The following is a 23,448-nucleotide window of genomic DNA, read 5'->3' on the forward strand; positions in this document are numbered from 1 at the left end:
AACAGATTTCTCCCTGGGAAAGCCTTTCCTAGAGCAAACTTGGATCATGATTAGCTCTGGGCACTCAGGATTACTTGTTGGGCTGACCAGTGCCTTCGGGGAAAGGGACACTAATGGAAGGTCCAGTTTATCCCCGTTTCCACCCTACTTCTTCGCGCACACACCCCTCCCCCACCCCGCCCCGCCCCCACATTCATTATTCCGGGGGAACTAGAGGATGGATGGCTTAAACAGGCGCCTGGATTTAACATGGCGCCGCCCTTTCCCTTGCAGGAGCCTCAAAGATGGCGATAACCACCGGGAGCAGACATGTTTGTCCCACGTGACCCAGGTCCAGGCCGGAGGCTGCCAGAGCGTGACGCAAGGTCGAGGCGGGGCTCCTTCCCCGCACCCTTGACGTCGAGCGCCTCGTGACAGGTACTTCCGCTCGGGGCGGCGGCGGTGGCGGAAGTGGGAGCGGAGCCGGAGTCTTGGCCTTAAAGCCCTAGGCGGCGGCTGTATTGGTGCTGGAGTCTGGGGAGATCGCCGAAGGGTCTGCTGGAATTGGAACTTGGACTGCTCCGTCCCCGTCCTCCCTTGCACCTCCTTCTCGGCGGGAGCCCTTGTGACACGCCCGGCTCGGAGCGCCCAGCGGAGCGGCCGAGGTAAGCCGCGGGCCCAGCCCGGCCGGCTGCCCGGCCCCATCCCCCTCCTTAGCCCCTCAGTCGCCAAGGCCTCGCGTCATCCTTTTCTTGGGCAGCTCTGGGTCCAGCCGGCGCTTGGCGCGGGGAGGCCGCGTCGCTCAGGCCCCGGGAGCAGGCCCGGCCTGGGAGAGGTCAGAGGTTGCTGGCTGTGACCTCTGGCCGGCTGGCCGACCCCTGGCCGGCGGTCACGGACGCCTTGTTTACTGGTCGCGTCAAGACTGGAGCCCCGGGAAGGTTTCCTGACTTGGTGGCCGCCGGGCACTGGGAGCCTTGTGCGGCGGTGGGACGCGCCGGTTGCGTTCCTTGGAGCGGCGATCGGGAGGGTGTCGGAGCCGATCCCCAGCTGTTGTGTCGGCTGGGGACCTAGTCGCCACCATCAGCGCGGGCATTGGTGAAATCGCCCAGGTCTGAGCCACTTTTCTGTCTCTTCGGTCGAACAGGCCCTGACTCTTCGGTGCGAGAGGTCCCCTGAATACAGGCAGTGAGTCAGGTCACATGCACTGGGCTCGCCTCAAACACTTGTATACATGTGACACGCCTCTGGCTCTGGGAGACAGGGAACTTTTTATCATAAACATGTTACAGTAAACCCTGAAAGAAGTTGTCAAACTTACCGGGGGAAAGATGGTGGTTGGCTGAAGAGCTGTGTGTGAATTACAACCGCGCGTCGGCGGCCGTCTTGCTGCTTAATGGTTCCTCAAAGTGGGAAAATGGAGAATAATCCTAGCAAACATTTGACTACTTATACTATGCTGTGCAGCATGGCAAGGTCGTTGCAGAGATAATCTTTAATTCTCAGAGCAGCCATTATAAAGTACCGTTATTGTGCCCATTGTAGATAGGGAAATCAGAGAACAGAGAGGGTGTCGTTGGTCTAAGGTCACACAGCTGCTAAGTTACGCAGCAGAGATTCAAGCGCAGGCAGGCAGACGCCAGAGCACTGCTCTCGGCCTGTGGGTGCGGTGCTTCCAGGTGACCCTGAAGCTTGTGATTTATCTTCTGCCACCTGGTATCTGCCTGTCTCCCTCTCTGTCGCCTTTCTTTTCTAGTGATGTCATTTGAAACCCTCCTTTGGTGAAATTAGTTCTACCCCAAAGCCGTAAAACACTCTTGTTTTCAGTTGTGACTTTTAACACATCTTTTTGTAGTGTGATGCCAGTAAATTAGGAGCTCTAGAATTCTAACAAAGTACTGAATTGAGTTTGTAAATTTTGGTTACCTAAATCTTCCGTCAAATGAAGTAGGCCTGGCTATCCTGCCATGTCCACCTTTCTTAAAACCTTAGTACATTGTGTATAGCCAGTAGGTTCTTTCTGGTTGAAAATAACTGTATCTTCTCTTTGGATTCCAAAAGAATAGGCTCTTGTCTCCTGCTTGTGACTTAAGCAGCTTATTAGCTGTATGACTGCTCATCCGTGGAATAATAGCCCCCTATTAGTGTGTGTCTCTCTTCAGACTTGGGAGAGAGTTTGTTCAGATTTAAGTCTAAGAACTGGAAAGGGAGTTGTAAGTATTTCTTGTTTTGTTTTTTTGTAATTTTTATTTATTGATTTTTAGGGAGAGAGAGAAGCAGTGATTTGTTCTATTTATTTGTGCATTTATTGGTTGATTTTGTATGTACCCTGACCAGGGGTCCAATCTGCAACCTTGGCATATCGGGACAATGCTCTAACCATCTGAGCTACCCAGCCAGGGTCAAGATGTGAGTACATCTGAAGATACTGTCGAAATTCAAGCTTAGTATTACAATTCTAATTTCTTTTTTAAAAGTATATTTTTATTGATTTCAGAGAGAAAGGGAGAGGGAGGAATAGATAGAAACATCAATGATGAGAGAGAGTCATTGATTGGTTGCCTCCTGCACGCTCCACACTGGGGATTGAGCCACTGCCGGGGCATGTGCCCTGACTGGGAATTGAACCGGTGTCTCCTGGTTCATAGATCAATGCTCAACCATTGAGCCACACCAGCTGGGCTCTTTCTTATTTTTTTTTTAACTTTGCTACCCAGCCTAATATATTTAAAGTGAGTAATAAGTATGGTAGCCTTAAGTAATATGTTACGTTTAGAGGAGAGTATGATAAGCACCTTTTCATTTAGTCATCAAATGTTTTGAGTATCTGCCATGTATCAGGCATTGCTGGATATTGACTCAGGGAGACAGGCATTGTTCCTGTCCTCAAGGAAATAAAAAATGGCGAGTGATCATGGCCAAGCATATTGTTGTGGAATGGCTTGGCTGTAGAACTTGAGGCTTTTGGAAAGAGGAGTTATTTCTTATCTGCGAGTAAATCCATAGTGTTTTGGCTAACTTAAAGGCTTTGTTAATTTAACAGCATTTGTATGGTTTGCTCTTTAAGAGAGTATGGAAGAGAATATTATGGTTTCTAATTGATCATGTTTTTTGAAGAGTAACCTTCAACAATAAGCTTGTTTCTCCTTTTGCTCTGATGGGAGGGAGTTCATGTCCTGCCATTTAAGCTGCAAATGCTAGCTGTTGCAGTGCCCTTAGAACAAAGACACATTTGGCTTGCTGGATTTTTCTTCTTCAGCTGATGAGGAAAGTTTAATGTAGTGCCTACCAGCCACAGTACCAGCATCATCCTAGATAAAATCTATGCTACCCATCTCCCAAAACTGTGTTGGCTCCCTCTTCATTAAAAGGGGATCTGAGTTGCATTTATAGAACTGCAGAGTAAACAAACAGAAAGGTGGAATGTAGGAGAAGGTACTAAAAATGTTTTTGTTTTGTTTTGTTTTGTTTTGTTTTGTTTTTAGTATATTCCTCCAGATCATCGTTAGCAACCACTTGAGGCAACATTTTTATTTTTATTTAACTTTGCAACAACTGGGTCTAAGCCCCCAAACCCCCATAATTAAAAAGCATTGCTTTATAATAAAAGTGTGTCTTTCCCGACCCCACAACCAAGTGATTCAAAAAGGTTTTGATTTTTGATTAGCTTTGAATAAATCTCTAAAGACATCTGCACTAATAACATTTTCTGCCCTAACATTTGATTTGATATTAGCCTTTCTGTGCAAAAATGTAGCAAACCCAGACTCCAAACCACCCAGGTGTGACAATTGTCTTAGATACTGTTCCTCTCTGAGATTTGACATATTTACCATTATTGCTGTGATAAATTGTCTGGTATTCCATTTATATAATTCAACACTCATAGCTAAGGAAGATTTGACCAGATATTGGACTGGGAGTTACAGGTAAGGTCTTCCAGGGAAGTAAGGAGAGGAGTCCTCCCTGAGTAAGACTAAAGAGGGGTTCCCCTTGGTACTGACGCCATTCTCTAAAGGAGACTGAAGCTTTAAAAGTTAACTACTCCCTTCCACCCCATTTTGTACCTACTGAATTTCTGCTGACTCTTAATCGCCCATGTAACATTGCCATGTATTCCAGGCATCCATTCCTATGTGTTATTAAACACTTATCTATTAATGCCATCTAATAGATCTCTATGTTTGTCTGCAGTTTGCTGCAGCAACATTCTGCAATATGTCTGTATTTTCAGTTATTTACTCTCACATTTTCTTTCAGTTTTCTGCCATTTTCCCTCCACATATGCATTATACACAGAAAAAATAGTTTGCATTTGTTTTTTAAAACTTCTCGTGGTGTTTGGGTAAAAGTGATGTGGTAGATGAAATCAGAACAGGCTTTTTAGCAGTGTTTCTGACTAGTTTCAATTTTAGTACTCCAGTCTGATTTCAAAATCAAATTTAAGAATAGCTACTTGCAAAATGTCTTTTGGGGGAAGAAAGAGAGCTTGGATGTTGAGTCCAGTGGTGACATACAGTATTGACCTTGTTCATTTGCCTGAAGATACAGTACTTGATGCAAGGGACCTTACGCCTTGCCTATGGCTCCCTGTTTAGGTGATGTCATCACTGCCGTGGATATCAGTCTGACTGATTCTGTTGTCCATTTCCTGGCCGCTTAGGACTGCTTTATGTCAGTACAGAACAAATCTGAGGGCGCATATTAAGGGAGGCCTCTGCACTGGGCAGTGTTAGGAATTCTGTAACTTGCTTGGTTCTCAAATGCACTTGTGTGACTGCTGCCAGACACAGTGAAGGAGCGGCTGGCTCGCTCTGTTTTCCCTTCTCTTTCAAGTAAAGATGCCTTGCTTCTTACTACTACTTTCCTGGAGTTATCCAGCTCAGTTCAGGAATCCTTTAACAGTTACATTGTGGTACATTTGAAATGCAGAATAATATTGGATGTAAGCTTGTAATTGAAAAAAATTTTTAATTTTTTAAAAAATTGCATTGTAAGTAAATAGTTATGTCATTGGTCTCCAGTCTTTGTATGCAATTTTAATTAAAAAGTTTTATTTCCATATGACAAACCTTTTAGTTTGAGTTACTTGAATATACATGTCAAAGCTACTGTGAATTTTCAAAAAACCCAGCCGTAGCAACGTAGACTTTAAAAATAGTGCCTATTACATATGGTATTTAATCAGTCTACCAACAATTCTCTGTGCACCTGCAGATCTGGGAATCCCTGAAGTAACTTTGGGTCATCTGAGTAGCAGGTTAAGTGCCGCTCTTAACACATTGCGTACCGCATAGAAATCTCTAAGACATATGCCAGGGACCGCACGTTTTTGGGCAAACTGCACGTTATTTAAATCATCATAACTACAGATCATAAAGCACTTTAGGTGTTGTTTTTCAATAATTATAACATTTTTATTTACAAAAACAATTAAACAATTAAAGTTCCTAGTACTTTTTTAACGTATGGTACTGCGTAAAACATTTTCCTCTATGAAGAGGGACCAAACAAAATTTACATAAGTATCTAGATTCACTCCTTTTTCCATGGGCGGCACAAACTCTGAAGTCTCTCGTAGGAAATCTTTTCTTTCCACTCGCTGGAATATACATAGGTTCATGCTGCTTCATATCACCTGACAACCTTTTGGGTGGATCTTTATGAGGTGCTCTCCTTGCACCCCCAGGGGAAGGGCTGGACAGATTTGTCTCTGGTTCCAGAGAGCCTTCATTATTGTCATCCGTTATCCAGTCTCTCGCCACCGATAGCAGAAACTGTTTATACTTCATTTTTGCTTGTAGATTGAGGACATTGTACACTCTAAATGAATTGAAAAGTCCACAGTTTATAAGGTACAGCACTACTTTTTTTGTCCATTTCATCGTTTTCCTTAGAATGGAACAATATGAAAGGAAGTGTATCAGTTTCATTGGTTTCCTTCCTTTTTCTGAGAGAGGGCATTTCTAAAAGCGCCAGGAACTTGAAGACGAAGACTATTCGAATGACCAAAATACAATGTAACTGCAATGCTTTATGGGTTCGTGCAATTATATAGTTTTTCGTAGATTGACCTGAACCGTTTCCACCAATGAGATCGCTTCATTCGATGTGGACAAGACAGTGTGTTGACATCTAAGGTCCATAACAGATGGCGCGTGAAAAACGAGAAAACTCGTGAGCGGTCCTTAACAGATGGTGCGCGAAACACAAGAAAGCTCGTGTGCGGTACTAAAGGTGTTAAATCCTCTGATGGTTGTTAAAGACCATTAATGTTTTGTAGAAATCTTCCTACACAGTATTTATTTTTTAATGCTTTCTAATATTTGTGTAGTGCTTACAATTTGCATAGGATTTCATTTAATGCTGCCAGCAACTGTGTAGGCTTAGAGGGGTAGCCATTTCTGTATTTTCTGTCTGAGATAACTGAGGCTGAGTGCTCAGGTGTCCTAGCTACCCAGAATGCTAATCTAGGTCTATTGAAACATAGCTCAGTGATCTTCCTCAAGCACCGTCCTGTCTTTTTGATTATACATGATTACCATAAAGGCCTCAGCATTTGACTGCTTATAAAAATGTATCTTTCTCCCATAATTTTACTTAAATGGCATTTCTCTTTCGCTGATTATTAAATCTGTCAGTTCTTATGGGGGAGGGAAGCTAGGAATATACAGAAGTAAAAAGAAGAAAAAATTAAATTCAATACCTAGAGCAGGGGTGGGGAATGTCTGGCCCTGCCAAGGCATTAGGGTTGAGTTAATTAAATGTTTGACCAAATATAGCAGGCTAATTTTTAAGTTGATAATTTTGTATGGCCTGTGAATGATGTTATAATGGCCCTTGGCAGAATAAAGGTTCCCCACCCCTGACCTAGAGGAAGACCAAGGTGTTAACTGGTTATTTTCTTTCTATGAATATATACCTTAATACATTACTTCCTTTATAAAATTGAATACAAAATATGGTGTGAGAATTTAACTGAGGAGGGGACTGAACACTCTTGGATTCTTTGACCTGCGGGACTTTTTTTTTTTTTTTAATATATTTTATTGATTTTTTTACAGAGAGGAAGGGAGAGGGATAGAGAGTTAGAAACATCAATGAGAGAGAAACATCGATCAGCTGCCTCCTGCACATCCCCCACTGGGGATGTGCCCGCAACCAAGGTACATGCCCTTGACCAGAATTGAACCCGGGACCCTTGAGTCCGCAGGCCGATTCTCTATCCCCTGAGCCAAACCGGTTAGGGCTCTGCGGGACTTCTAATAACGCTCAGCGATGAGAAGCTGGAAATTATCTCCTGGGGATCATAAGACTCTGTATTTTTCAAATGTTTAATGGCAGTAGGTAAAGAGCCTAATGATGCATCCCATTGCAGAATAAGGTTTATTTGCCATGGTGACACTGGACAAGTAGCGTGTTGCCCTTAATTTTTAGTAATTTGTCATTTAGTATTTGAAGTAGAACCATACATACGGAAAAGTGCACAAATAAGTGAAGTTGAAAATTTCCATAAACTCAGAAATTCCCTTGTGCCTCCTTCAAGTCATTATCATTCCCTCCTCTCAGGGTAATGAGTCTGATGATTTTTAACACTTAATTTTGTCTGATTTGAGCTTTTGTATACATGGAATCATACACTATGTACTATTCTGCATCTGGTTTCTATGACTCAGTATTATTTTTGAGATACTGTTCTATGTAGTAGCAATTCCATTTTCATTGCTCAGTAGTATTCCATTATGTGAAATACTAGAATGTATTTATTAACTTTTTTTTTTTCTTTTAAGAGAGGAAGGGAGCAGGAGAGAGACAGAAACATCTATGATGAGAGAGAATCATTGATTGGCTGCCTCCTGCACGCCTCCCACTGGGGATTGAGCCCACAACCCAGGCATGTGCCCTGACCAGGAATCTAACCATGACCTACTAGTTCATAGGTCGATGCCTAACTACTTAGCTACACTAGCCAGGCTATTTTTAACTTATTGATGGGCATTTGTGTAGGATATAGTTTATGGCTGTTGCAAATAAAGCTGTATGAGTACACATTTCCATTGAATTAATACAGAAGAGTGGAAGGCTGAGTTTTAGAGTATGTATCTGTATTCTTTTGCTAGGCTGCTTTAACAGATACCACAGCCTGGATGACTTAAACAACAGAAATTTATTTTTTCATAATTCTGGAGGCTAGAAGCTCAAGATCAAGGAGTCAGCAGGGTTGGTTTCTTTAGAAGCGTCTCTTTTTCGCTTGCAGATAACCACCTTCTATTGATGTTTTCATATGGTCTTTCTTCTGTACATGTCTGTGTTCTAATCTCTCTTTCTTATAAGGACACTAGAGGCCCAATGCACGAAATTCATGCAAGCGTAGGCCTTCCTTCCCCTGGCTGCCGGCTTTGCAGCCCCGGCTCTCGAAGCCCTCCTGCACCCACCTTTGCCTGGTGCTGCCACACACCCCGGGTTTCCCAGTTCCACGGAGCCCCTCGATTGATCGCCCCGCCGACCCGTGGCCTGGACCTTCCTCTGCGGGGCAATCTTGGGGCAGTGGTGGAGATCGCCCCCTCTCCCCCAAATCACATGGCACCCGCCTTGGCTGGCCTGGCGCCAGTGTGTGTCATAGTGTGGTTGTCCAGAAGGTCATTCTGTTTGATCGTTGGTCGATTTGCATATTATGCTTTTATTATTATAGATTAGTCATATTGATTAGGGCCCACCCTCATAACCTCGTTTAACCTTTATCCTTTAAAGGCCCTATCTCCAAATACAGTCATGTTCTGAAGTGTTGGGGTTAGGACTTCAACATATGAATTGGGGAGACACAGTTCAGCCTATTACACTTTGGTAGTTACTGCCAGTCTTCCAAAGTTGTACCAACTTACACTCCTGCCAGCAGTGTATGGGAGTTCTGTATGTTCCACGTCTTTGCTAACATCTATTATTTTATTTTTAGTCTCTTATTTTTGCTCTTCTGGTATGAGCCTGCTTCTTTATGGCTCCATTCAGTACCAGCGTAGGCAATCCTTGAGGGGATGGAGAGATTGTTTTGTAGCAAAATTTGTCATAGTTTGAGAGAACAGTCAAACCTTGGTTGTGGAACAAATTGGGTTCTTGACCTGACAACCCTTTCATGTGGATATATCAGCATGACAAAAAGTGTCTCTTAGGCCACAAACAAAAGAGAGAATGCAGGAGTGTGAGTCAGGTTACTGCTAAACCTTGACTTGTTAACATCTCAGGAAATTGTGCTGTGAATATTTTTGTGTTTTTTGGCTTTTGTTGCTAGCAAAATGGACGATTAGCAGAATTTAAAAACATAAAGAGGCCATAAAGAGTACTGATGTTGCCCTGGCCAGTGTGGTTAGAGTGTTGTCCTGTACACTGAAGGGTTGCAGGTTCGATTCCCGGTCAAGGGCACACACCTGGGTTTCATACCTGTGGGAGACAGCCAGTCGATGCGTCTCTCTCACACTGATGTTTCTCTCTCTCTTTCTTTTTCTCTCCCCCCCCCCTCCTACTTTCTGAAAAGCAATGGAAAAAATATACTCAGGTGAGGATTAACAAAAAAATGTAAGTAAATAGAGTGCTGATGTTGCTAAGTGTGAAAGTGCTCCTGAAACAATGTTCACAGGCAACTGAAGAAGTAGAAAAATTGTTGTTGATTTGGGTAAACAAAAGGAAGTTAACCTTTGCCCTGCTGGTGTTGCTGAGTGATTGAGCATCGGCCCATGAACCAGGAGGTGATGGGGTGTCACGGTTTGATTCTTACTGTAGTTAGGGCACATGCCTGGTTTGTGGGCTCAAACCCCAGTAGGAGGTATGCAGGAGGTAGCGGATCGATGATTCTCTCTCATCATTGACTTTTTTCTCTCTCACTCTCTCTTTCTCTCTCTCTCTGAAATCAATTTTAAAAAATTATTTTAATAAAAGTTTGGCTGTGACAGCATTTTGAAGGCAGTGATATGTGTAAATGCGAAAATGCTGCATATTTACCTCTTGAAAGATACCCCTGGAACGAGTGCTGAAAGTGATTGATTTAAGGCTAGTAGGGGATGGTTTGATAAATTAAGAAAAGCAGTGGGGGGTTTTAATAGATTAAACAGTACATTAGACATGTACTATGTAAGAAAGGTTAAAACAAGGAATCATTTGGGTGTCTGGAATGAATTAATTCAATTTATATTATTTCTAATGGATAAAAATGATTTGGTTCTCTAACATATTGCTTCTCGAATAGCCTTCCAGAATGAATTAAGTTAGAGAACCGAGGTTCCACTTCACTGTAAATGCTTCATAAATCCATTGGGACTAGAAAAGCAGAATGGCTTCAGACTAGTGAGCAGTTGGCTCTTCATAGTTATCCTTGTGGATTAGTTTTTGCTTTTATAATCTGGATCCATTCCCAGTGGTAGAATTGGCATCAAAATATCATCTGTGGGTTATGAACCTATCCATAGTAGATAGTGCTTCATTCAAACTCTTCTTTAGTTTGACACGAGTCCTTACAATATGTATTCCTAACATACATGCTAGAAGTAGTTCTCTTTTGCATGTCCTGACTGATAATTTAGATATTAGTTGGTATTTGATAAATAGCCTTCTGGCTGAGTGATCTTGAGGTTTGTACATCTACTTAAGAGTTTAATTTGGGTGGAATGTTATTACAAGACTTTGCCTCTTCCCCACCCTAACTTCCTTGAGGGCAGGGAGAAGTCATTATTCTAGGATGGATCTTACTCAGTCAACTTAGAAGATATTTTCCAGCTCTAACTTTGCATAATAAGTTACTATTTGTAGCATGTTAGTTATGCTTTTAAGCCACTAATTAATATGTATTGCTTTCCTGAATGATAAACTATGTATTCTGTTTTCATTTGACAGATTTTTATTGTATGCTATAAGAAAACACTGCTGGCAGCTATGGGAAGTATAAAATAAAAAGGACTGGAGGTTTAGGAATAATTGTGAAAACAAGGCAGATGAGAGTCATAAAAATAGTTTAAAATGCTAGAGGTGCCGAGACCGGTCTGGCTCAGTGGATAGAGCGTCGGCCTGTGGACTGAAAGGTCCCAGGTTCGATTCTGGTTGGGGGCATGTACTTGGGTTGCGGGCATGTCCCCGGTGGGGGATGTGCAGGAGGCGGCTGGTCGATGTTTCTCTCTCATCGATGTTTCTGGCTCTCTGTTTCTCTCCCTTCCTCTCTGTGGAAAATCAATAAAATATATTTAAAAAAAATAAAATAAAATGCTAGAGGTGATCAGTGGCCAGATTAAGTGGGTGCTCAGTGGATTCTTGGATAAATGGATATGGAGGGAAGACTTGGGAAAGCCATTACAGCTGTAGGGAAGGCATAGCACATGAATGGAGATAGGGAAATGGTAAGGCAGATGAAGGGACTGCAGTATTTCCAATTTGGGAATGACTATATTTATGGGGGGCAGATTGGAGAGGGGCAGAGGGGAAGATAGGCACTTCATTGCCATGTTGAACAGTTTATGTTTAAAAGTATCAGCCAAGCCCTGGCTGGTGTGGCTCAGTTGGTTGGGCATCATCCCATGCACCCAAAGGTTGCCAGTTTGATTCCTTGTCAGGGCACATGTCCAGGTTGCAAGCTTGATCCCCAGCAGGGGTTGTGCAGGAGGCAGCTAATCAGTGTTTCACTATCACATTGATGTTTCTCTCTATCCCTTCCTCTCTCTCTCTAAAAATCAATAAAAAATCTTAAAAAGAAAGTATCAGCCAAAGTGATATCTTCACTGGATGATGCTAGAATAGGATAAGATTTGGTATCCAAATTATGGATGAGGAATAGCTTTGATGTTTGTTATAATTTGTCTAAAGCAGCATACATTTAGATTGGTGGGACCAGGCCTGAAGTGCAAATATTATGCTTAAACCTTCAAAGATTTGCTTCTTCAGCAGTGCCTTTAACACAGGTTAAAGGGTGGGAGCTGGTTCAGGAGATAGGATGGTGGAAGATAATTTGGTTTTCCTTTAGCCAGTCCTTCCATTGTGGGCTCATCTTGGCAATTTAAGGGCAATTTGTTTTACTGGGTAAATGCCTGAGATGATCTAGGGTTGATATCAAAACCTTTGTTATAATAGTTATGTGTAACTGTCTGTTTTACTAGCTATCTGCTTTCCAGTCTGCCATACCAAAAAGAAGAGAAATGGGCTCTGGTCTCTTATTAAAAGACTCTTAGCTCACCCTAACCAGTTTGGCTCAGTGGATAGAGCGTCAACCTGCGGACTGAACGGTTCGATTCTGGTCAAGGGCATGTACCTTGGTTGTGGGCACATCCCCAGTAGGGGGTGTGCAGGAGGCAGCTGATCGCTGTTTCTCTCTCATCGATGTTTCTAACTCTATGCCTCTCCCTTCCTCTCCGTAAAAAATCAATAAAATATATTAATAATTTTAAAAAGGCTCTTAGCTCTTGGTTTGGTACCTGCATTTGAAAAGCTAGAAAACAGTGGGAACATCACATTCAATCTATTGACCTGGACTGCAAAATCCTCTTAACAAGAATTCCCTCCCAAGGAACTTGCTTCTTTATGAAAGTTGCTTTAGTATTTTCCCTCCCTAGACGAATGTGATACCTGAAACAAAGTGTGTGTGTGTGCGTATGTGTGTGTACATACATATATGTATATATATGCACACACACACAATGTCTTTACATTTTATAGAGCTCAACTGTTACCTTGTTTAAGCTTCGTTCCAGAGTTCAAACAACAGAATTAAAGTTACCGCCATCTTTTTTCAGATGAGAAAATGGCCTGAAAGGACATGCTTAATGCCATAGAGTCGTGGGACCGGTGCTCACACTCAGTATTCTCAGTGGGCAGGTTTCTTTAACCTTAATAGTGGTGAGAATAGCAAGAATAGTATCTTCTATGTAAATTTTATTATTTAGTTTTATTTAAGTGGGTGTTTTTTTTTTGTTTAGGTTTTTTTTGTGTGTTTTGTTTTTTAAAAAAGAAGGATGCTTTGACTATTCCGTTTCTTTTGACATGTAAATTTCCAGCTAGTGAATTTTCAAGCATTATCAGACTGAATATGCTAGGTTATTCTGTAGCAACAAATACTCTTAAAATGGCTGGAAACAACATAGGTTTATTTGCTGCTCATGCAGCATGTTCAGCATGGGTTTCCAGGGGCTCTGCATCATTCCTACTCCAGCTGAAGGAGCAGCCATATATGGAATATCGCTGGCTCTCTTGACAAAGTGAAAAACAACAACAACAAACTATTGTAGAGTCTTAGTCCTACAGTTAAATGTCCTAGCCCAGAAATGACATGTCACTTCTGCTTACAACTCACTGGACAGAATGAGTCACATTGCACAAGAGACCAAGAAGTGTGATTCTCCAATGTTATCACCAATAAGAATTTAATCTCCAACATTTATAGGGAACTCATACAACTTAACAAAAGGAAGATAAACAATCCAATCAAAAAATGGGCAAAGGACCTAAATAGACACTTTTCAAAAGAGGACATTCTTGGGACAGTTTTGAAAATTGCCCTAAGAAAGCCAAGAGACATGAAAACATGCTCAAAGTCACTAATATCCGAGAAATGCAAATCAAAACAACGAGGTACCATTTCACACCTGTCAGAATGGCTATCATCAACAAATCAACAAACGACAAGTGCTGGAGAGGATGTGGGGAAAAAGGAACACTCGTGCACAGCTGGTGGGAATGCAGACTGGTGCAGCCACTATGGAAGACAGTATGGAGTTTCCTCAAAAAGTTAAAAATGGAACTCCCATTTTGACCCAGTGATCCCACTTCTAGGAATATATCCCAAGAAAACAGAAACACCAATTAGAAAGGATATATGCATCCCTATGTTCATAGCACAATTTACCATAGCTAAGATCTGGAAACAGCCTAAGTGCCCATCAGCAGATGAATGGGTTAGAAAACTGTGGTACATCTACACAATGGAATACTATGCTGCTGTAAAAAAAGAAGGAATTCTTACCATTTGCAACAGCATGGATGGAACTGGAGAGCATTATGCTAACTGAAATAAGCCAGTCAATGAAAGAAAAATACCACATGATCTCACTCATTTATGGATAATTAAGACCATTATAAACTGATGAACAAAAATAGATACAGAGGCAGAGCAACATCGAACAGACTGTCAAACTACAGCAGGAAGGCTGGGGAGGGTTGGGGGGGGGGGGAGTAAGAGATCAACCGAAGGACTTGTATGCATGCATATAAGCATAACCAATGGATACAAGACACGGGGAGGGGGGGGAGGGGAGGCCAGGGGAAGGTCAAGGGGAGAAAAAAAAGACATATGTAATACTCTTTGTAATACTTTAAGCAATAAAACAAAATTTTAAGAAAGTGATTCTACTATGGACTTGGAAAGCAGAGTTGGAAATATTTGGGGAAATGGTGCTAGTTTTATATTGGTTTGCTTTAATAGGTAATAACTGGTGCGGGGAGGGGGGGCATGCTTCCCCCAACAGTTAGTGTAAAATTTTTTTAATTTTTGTTTTAGTTGGCTGATACTTAAAATGCTAAAAAAGATACCAAGATACCCATCATCACTGATAAATCACTTTCCTAGCCTAAGAAATCCATTTCTTTTATTTATTTTAAAATAATTCTTTATTGTTGAAAGTATTACATATGTCCCCCTTTTCCCCCCCAGCTCGCCTCCAACCTGCCCCAGGCCCTCATCACCCCATTGTCGGAGGCCATGAGTCACATATGTATGCATACAAGGTTCTTGTTTGATTACTTCCCACCCCCCACCCCCCTTCCCTCCGAGATTCTGCACTCTGTTCCATGCTTCCGTTTCTCTGGATCCACTCCGTTCATCACCTTATTTTGTTACTTAGATTCCACATATGAGTGAGATCATGTGATACTTATCTTTCTCTGACTGACTTATTTCATTTAGTATGATACTCTCCAGGTCCCTCCGTGCTGTCTCAAAGAGTAAGAGATTCTTTTTTACTGCTGCATAGTATTCCATAGAAATCCATTTTCTTTTCTTCAGTATTTTTTTTTATTGTTGAAAGTATTACATATGTCCCCTTTTCTCCCCATTGTCCTCTCCCAGCCTCCCCCCTCCCCCCCAGTGTCTATATCCATTGTTTATGCTTATGTGCACACAAGTTCTTTGGTTGATCTCTCTTCCCTCCCACCCCCACCCCCACCCCTGCCGTCCCTCTGAGGTTTGACAGTCTGTTCGATGATTCTGTGTCTCTCGATCTGTTTTTATTTACCAGTTTAAGTTGTTCTTTATATTCCACAAATGAGTGAGATCATGTGATACTTATCTTTCTCTGACTGGCTTATTTCACTTAACATAATGCTCTCCAGGTACATCCTTGCAGAAATCCATTTATTTTATTTTTTTTTTTTGTATTTTGATTGATTTCAGGGAGGAAGGGAGAGGGAGAGAGAGATAGAAACAATAATGATGAGAGTGAATCATTGATCAGCTGCCTCCTGCACGTCCCCTACTGGGGATCAGGCCGCAACCTGGGCATGTGCCCTTGACTGGAATTGAACCCGGGACCCTTCAGTCCACAGGCAGACGCTCTATCCACTGAGCCAAACCAGCCAGGGCTGAAATCCATTTCTTTTATGTATTTTTAAATATATATTTTATTGTTTTTTTACAGAGAGGAAGGGAGAGAGATAGAGAGTTAGAAACATCGATGAGAGAGAATCATCTATCAGCTGCCTCCTGCTCATCTCCCACTGGGGATATGCCCGCAACCCAGGTACATGCCCTTGACCGGAATCGAACCTGGGACCTGTCAGTCCGCAGGCCGACGCTCTATCCACTGAGCCAAACCGGTTTCGGCTGAAATCCATTTCTTTTAAAAGATAAATGTGATAAGCTCAGTTTATGCGACTTGAAATATCCTTTGCATGAAGTAAGCTTAGGTCCTATTCCTTCCCTGTGTTTTAAAAAAAATCAACTAAAAAATTTTAAAAATCTTACTGTCTGGATTCAATTTGTCAGGAATCAGGCAGCATCTCATTAGCAGATAGAAAGGAGCACTTAAGAGCTATACAAAATAAAAGACTTTTATAGGGAGGAGGGGGCGAGACAGGGAAGTTAACTAGTGAAGTGGATTATTGGTGGTAAGGTAACCTTCCCTTATGGGATAGCAGGGGTCTGTCAAGCAGATTACCTCACTAGTTCTGAACAGGTAATTCCAGATTGACTAGTTTGAGATTCTGTTGCTGAAGGAAGCTAAAACTGTAATTAAATCAGGCATTAATTCTTGGTTTGGTGTCCTGGGGCTTAGTGCAAGTGACTCCGTTTTGGGCTTTTGTCTCTTTTTAACATCTGTCCACAGAACTCTAACTTGTCTTCCTTGCTTTGATCTTCTTTTGATGTACATCCCATTTTGCCCTGAAATGCTTTACTTACCTTTTCCATACTATGCTTTATTCCCTGCTCCCGTCAGCGTGTTTTCTGCCAGTTCCTTTCATTTCTTAACTGACTCAGGTATCACCAGCTCATTTTAAAGCTTTTCCTGGTTGCTTTAGCTTGTACTATTCTTACCTTTCACTGGATCCTTGTAAATGCATTTATATATATATATGTATATATATTTATTGATTTCAGAGAGGAAGGGTAAGGGAAATAAAAAACATCAATGATGAGAGAATCATTGATAGCTGCTTCCTGCACGCCCGCTACTGGGGATTGAGCCCGCAACCTGGGCATGTGCCCTTGACCATAATCGAACCTGGGACCCTTCAGTCCGTAGGCCGACACTCTATTCACTCTGCCAAACCGGCTAGCTAGGACAAGGTATGTGCCCTTGACTGGAATTGAACCCTCGACCCTTCATTCCTCAGGCCAACACTAACCACTGAGCAAAACCAGCTAAGGCTGAAACGCCTTTTTATCTTGGTGATCAGCCCATTGTATTGGCTAATATGAGGGTCATTGTAATTAGCCCTGGGCTCCAGTCTTACATCTGAATATTTTTATAAACCCAATGACTACCTATGAACTTCTGTTTTCTCATCTGTTAAATGAATGATCCCCAGTGGCAGCCGATTCACGATTCTCTGTCATCATTGATGTTTCTATCTCTCCCTCTCCCTCTCTGAAATCAATAAGATATATTTTTTTAAAAATGTTTGACTCTATTAATCTATGGAACCAGTTGATCCTCATTTCTAGCTGCAGGTATACCTCGTGTTATTGTGCCTTACAGATCTGTGTGTTTTTACACATTGAAAGCAAGATCCTATACTAGCAAAAAGATTGACTCACTTTATTGAGACACTTGCTTTATTGCAGTGGTCTGTAATTGAACTCACATGGTCTCTGAGGTATATCTGTGTATGATTAATAATGATCTGTGCTCATGATAGTTGGGGGATGGTGAAATGAAAATACTGATTTATTGCTGATAGGGAAAATTATTCTGGAAATAATTTGTCAGTATATTTTAAGAATCCTCAAAATATTCATACTGTTTACCTGCGTAATAACACATTTGTGAGATTATATGCATAGATTCATTTCATCAAATTAAAAGCAACTGCCCTAACTGGTTTGGCTCAGTGGATAGAGCGTCAGCCTGTGGACTCAAGGGTCCCAGGTTCGTTTCTGGTCAAGGGCATATACCTTGGTTGTGGGCGCATGCCAAGTGGGGAGTGTGCAGGAGGCAGCTGATCGATGTTTCTCTCTCATCGATGTTTCTAACTCTGAATCCTTCTCCCTTCCTCTCTGTAAAAAAATCAATAAAATATATTTTTTTAAAAAAAGCAACTGAGTGCTTAATAACAAGGAAAGGAGTGTAATTATCCATATGCTGAAATATCGTGCAATCTCAATGCTAATAGCATGGGAAGAAGATATTTAATGTAGAAAAAAAAAACAGACTGCAAAGTTATAAACAGTATAACCTCAACCATTTGCAGGAAACCTGTAAAGACCTATACCTTGATGCTAATAGTGATTGTTCCTAGGAGATGGAATTGTGAGTGGCTTTTTTTTTCATTCCTTTGTACTTACCTGAATTTTCTACAATTCAGTACTTTCATCGGAGGTGGTGAATGGGGGACAGGGCAGTATAAAAGTCTTCTTTTTTAAATATATTTTTTAATTGATTTCAGAGGGGGCGGTGGGGGGGGGGGAGAATGAGAATAACATCAATGATTAGAGATGATCATTGATCGGCTGCCTCCTGCCTCCTGCATGCCCCACACTGGGGATCGAGCCCACAACCCAGGCATGTGCCCTGACTGGGAATCGAATCCTGACCTCCTGATTCATAGGTCAACACTCAACCACTGAGCCATGCTGGCAGGGCCAAAAGTCATCTTTTTGGTTAAGATTTAGTTCACATGGATGTCAAGTACAGCACAGGGAATATAGTCAGTAATAGTGTAATGACTGTGTATGGGGTCATAGTTACTGGAAATCTCAGGGAGAAACTTTGTAATTTTTTTAAAAAATAAAGGAATACTGATACATGGAACAGATTGGAGAGTGCCAGAGGGGAGAGGGGTAGATAAGGAAGATAGTTAAAGAACATAAATGCATATCCCATGGACGTGGACAATAGTGTGGTGAAGGCCAAGGGGGACTTGGGGCGAGGGGGTAGGGGAGGTGGGGAAATGGGGAAAGTCTGCAATGTCAACATAAACATTTTTTAATATATAAAAAAAGAAAGATCTAACTGTTCATAGGTAGGCAACTTGGAAACACCAAGCAAGTAAAAATGTTAATAGCCTATAGAAAATCAGTTGGTTTAACTCTCCCAGTCTTATTGAATCGTTAACATTTACTCAGATATGTAGTGTCATCATTACAATTTTGTATCAGACACACATGTAAATCAGAACAGTGATTATTGCCTCAGTCACCAGAGGGAACTATTTTTTTAAAATATATTTTATTGATTTTTTACAGAGAGGAAGGAAGAGGGATAGAGAGTTAGAAACATCAATGAGAGAGAAACATCGATCAGCTGCCTCCTGCACACTCCCCACTGGGGACGTGCCCGCAACCAAGGTACATGCCCTTGACCGGAATCAAACCTGGGACCCTTAAGTTCGCAGGCCGACGCTCTATCCACTGAGCCAAACTGGTCAGGGCCAGAGGGAAGTTTTAAAAATGCCTAATGGAACCTGCTCCCTAGCCCTGGTGAATCAGAATCCTTTCTGCTATGAGAGCTGGTAGTATTTCAGAACAGCATGGTTAACTACTGGGCCTGCACTGACACCTGGTAATTCCAGCTCTACCTTAATTGGTTTGTGCCCTTGAATCTAATAAACTCCTGGTTCAGTTTAATTCCCTACATTTTACACTGTTATCTTTATGACTTCACCTCCACTTAAGCCTAGTCATTGTATGTTTCTGATCACCATGCAAAATTGTTCAACTTACAGAAATTCAGGCTTTGAAATGGCCCACTGACCCCCAACTTTCTACACTTCCCTGCTCTTTTTCCCCCCACACCAGTCTTGTTCTTAGCCTACACACACACACACATCCCTTTACATTGTCTGTCACGCCTTTTCTGCCCTCACTAACCCTGCCCAGCCCAGACCCTTGAAAGGTATTTTCCCTGACCTTTTTACCTGCTTGGTGTTTCTTTATTGTGTCTGTCTATATGGTCATATTTGACTTCTTTGCTTCAGAGACAAGAAAAGTGATGATAACTCCAGGCAGTGGAGAGAAACTCTACGTTTTGATTTATTACACAAGAAATGTACTTGAGGGAAAGAATCAATTCCGCATATGGAATACTGTCAGTGTTTGTTCTTGTAGGGAATTCTTTCTAAAGCACACTGATGAGGTTTGATTTGATAGCAGAAGAAAGAAAATGTGTTCTTAATATACCTTATTTTAGAAAGGTTTTAGAAGATGCTTGTATATAACCAGATTAATGTTACCTAAAATGTTCATTTCCAAGGAACTGGGGTCAGGGACCTTGTATATAACAACTTATTCTGCTCTGCCTGATTCATTTTCTCCTGTAAAAATAAGTTGTCTATGTATTAGGGAACTGGTTTCCAATTACAAATTTCTATACGTTTTTAAAAAGTAATTACAGCCCTAACCAGTTTGGCTCAATGGATAGAGCGTCGGCCTGCTGACTCAGGGGTCCCAGGTTCGATTCCGGTCAAGGGCATGTACCCAGTAGGGAGTGTGCAGGAGGCAGCTGATTGATGTTCTATACTCTCTATCTCTCTCCCTTCCTCTCTGTAAAAAAATCAATAAAATATATATTTTTTTAAAAAAAGTAATTACAGTATTCAGAAATCCATTGAAGATGGTGATGGAGATGGGTTACAGAAAGCAAAAACTACCAGTGGAGATTTTAATGACTGTGGCTTGGGCAGCTTCTTGTGGCAAAGGTTGTGTACAAGTTTTGTTTTGTTTGTTTTTTTCTTAGCTTTTTTTCTAAAAACAAGTGTCCCATTTTTAAAAATATATATTTTATTGATTTTTTACAGAGAGGAAGGGAGTGGGATAGAGAGTTAGAAACATCAATGAGAGAAACCTCAATCGGCTGCCTCCTGCACACCTCTGACTGGGGATGTGCCTGCAACCAAGGTACATGCCCTTGACCAGAATCGAACCTGGGACCCTTGAGTACGCAGGCTGACGCTCTATCCACTGAGCCAAATCGCTTAGAGCAAGTGTCCCATTCTTGATCCTGGAGAGCATTAAGTACAAAAACATAGCTCTTAACTTTTACCAGTTTAAAACCATTTATATCCTAGTGAAACCAGATGTGTGATTTCTTTGGATCAACTATTGAATACCATTTGCAACAACCCCCAAATATTTAGCAAGCCCTAAGTGAAAACGTGGGAGAAATAAAATACCAGATTGCATGCTGAGGCTTTGCAACGGCAATAGTGGGGACTTAAGGGTCTTCCGCCCTGCACCCTCAGGTAGTTTCTGGATTACTCCGACTGGGGCTTGCAGACGAGGAAAGGCGCCTCTGCTGCCCAAGAGGGTCAGCCTGACAAGATGGCCACACAATAAGCCTGCAACCTATGTGAGCAAAAAGATAAAAGGAAACAAACCTGAAATCTGTCCTGCGGGACTAGGGAGCTTGTTTCCTGCTTGCTTGCTTTCTGATATTATTAAATAACTAGGGGCCTGGTGCACGAAGATTCGTGCGCTGGGGTGGATCCCTCAGCCCGACCTGCACCCTCTCCAATCTGGGAGCCCTCAGGGGAGCCCTCTCCAATCCGGGAGTTTCTGTCTGTCTTTGCAATCATATGAGCGAATTGTCTGAGACCCCAACCCAGTTTGGTTTGTTGCTCACAGAATAATAGAGGCATTTATTTTTTCTTTGCTTCATTGGAGATTTCCTGGAAGTTTTAGGCTATCTTCCCTTTAATTTTTCCTAGACACTCTGATTTTACTTATGTCTCTCATCTTTGCTTCTCTCCATCCCCCACCGCAACAGTAACTTGCTCCAGGCTCACTTTGCTCTAGTGCAGGGGTGGGCAAACTTTTTGACTCAAGGGCCACAATGGGTTCTTAAACTGGACCGGAGGGCCGGAACAAAAGCATGGATGGAGTGCTTGTGTGAACTAATATAAATTCAAAGTAAATGTCATTACATAAAAGGGTACGGTCTTTTTTTTTTTTTTAGTTTTATTCATTTCAAACGGGCCGGATCCGGCCCACAGGCTGTAGTTTGCCCACAGCTGGTCTAGGAGATCCATCTGCCACCAGAACTACGATTCCCAGCATTCCTGGTGCTCCTGCGCTCTTGGTTTTCCCTTCCTGCTCTGTCTCCGTCCCACAGCCTCCCACTCTGCCAAGTCCTCCAAGCCGCCAGCTCTCCCTCTCTGCTCTCCATCTGGTGGCTTGGGGAGCCAAGTTCCCCAAGCTGCTCCACTCTCTACAGGCTCTCCCGCTCTGCTCTCCGCCCAGTGGCTTGGGGGAGCAATCGAGGGAACCACGTCCCCCCAAGCCTCCGGCTCTCCTGCTCTGCTCTCCACCCGGCGCCTGTATATGCAAATTAATCCACTGGCTTTTGCAGGTTAATTTGCATACTCACTCCTGATTGGCTGATGACATAGTGGAGGGACGGTCAATTTACATGTTTCTCTTTTGTTATATAGGATACTGAGTACACCAGTGAAACTCACTAAACCAAGTTATAGAAATCCCTTTTCCCATCCTCAAAATTAATGACTTTCTTAAATATTCTTCAAGAATTTCTTTGTAAAGCTTCTTTTATATATATATATATATATATATTATTGATCTTTCACAGAGAGGAAGGGAGAGAGATAGAGAGTTAGAAACATCAATGAGAGAGAAACATCGATCAGCTGCCTCCTGCACATCTCCCACTGGGGATGTGCCCGCAACCCAGATACATGCCCTTGACCGGAATCGAACCTGGGACCTTTCAGTCTGCAGGCCAACGCTCTATCCACTGAGCCAAACCGGTTTCGGCTGTAAAGCTTCTTATCTTCTATTTATCCTTTCCCTTAATTTACCCTTCTTTGGATTTAAAATTTGCCCCAAGTGTGATATTCTGATCTCTATTCCAAAATGTGATACCAGATCATGGGATGAGACCTTTAAACCTTGGTCAAGACAGTCCCTGGGGAGGAAGATGGTAGTTTAACTGGTAGTTTGGAATGTAAACTCATACCTCTTTATAGTGCTTTGCAGATATTTGGGGGAGGGAATGTTTGTTACAAATTTAAGGTTTATGGTAAACATGTTTTGAGCAAATCTATTGGTGCCATTTTCCTGACATTTACTTACTTCATGTCTCTGTTAATTTTGATAATTCTCTCAATATTTCAAAATTGTTCATTACTAATGTATTTGTTATAGTGATCTGTGATGTTAATATTGTAATTGTTTGGGGTGGGGTACCAAAAATGTGCCCATGTAAATAAGATGGTGAATGTAATCGGTAAACATTGTGTGTGTTCTTACTACTCCGCAACCAGTCATCCCCCCACCTTTCCCTTTCCTTGGGCCTCCCTATTCCCCAAGATACAACAGTATTGAAATTAGCCAATTAATAACTCTACAATGGCCTCTAAGTGTTCAAATAAAAGAAGTGTCACATGTCTCCTACTTTTAATCAAAAGCTAGAAATGATTAAGCTCAGCAAGGAAGGCATGTTTGAAAGCTGAGATAGGTCAAAAGTTCGCCTTCTTGCGCCAGTTAGCCAAGTTGTGAATGCAAACAAAGAAAAAGTTCTTGAAGATTAAAAGTGGTATTCCAGTGACCGCAAGAATGATAAGAAGACAAAACAGACTTATTGCTGATGTGGCAAAGGTTTTAGTGGTCTGGTTGGAAGATTAAACCAGCTGCAACATACCCTTAAGACAAAGTCTAGCCCAGCCGGTGTGGCTCAATGGTTGAGTGTCAACCTATGAACCAGGAGGTCACGGTTCAATTCCCAGTAAGGGCACATGCCACAGTTGCATGCTCGATCCCCAATGGGGGTTGTGCAGGAG

The 23,448-nt window shown here is 42.1% G+C and overlaps 1 protein-coding gene across 2 annotated transcripts in view; it reads left to right on the forward strand.

Annotated features, from left to right (window-relative positions):
* Nucleotides 1–443: 443 nt before the first annotated feature.
* RAB7A (RAB7A, member RAS oncogene family) overlaps nucleotides 444–23,448 on the forward strand; it is a 45,242-nt gene continuing 22,237 nt past the window's right edge. The window contains exons 1-2 of one of the 2 annotated variants that reach the window (XM_059706817.1): nucleotides 444–644; nucleotides 14,654–14,714. The gene's annotated coding sequence lies outside the window, so the exon portion shown is untranslated. The remainder of the gene's footprint in view (nucleotides 645–14,653; nucleotides 14,715–23,448) is intronic. The other variant, XM_059706814.1, reaches the window with a different exon arrangement.

This window comes from Myotis daubentonii, chromosome 8, assembly GCF_963259705.1.
Source record: "Myotis daubentonii chromosome 8, mMyoDau2.1, whole genome shotgun sequence".
NCBI lineage: Eukaryota > Metazoa > Chordata > Mammalia > Chiroptera > Vespertilionidae > Myotis > Myotis daubentonii.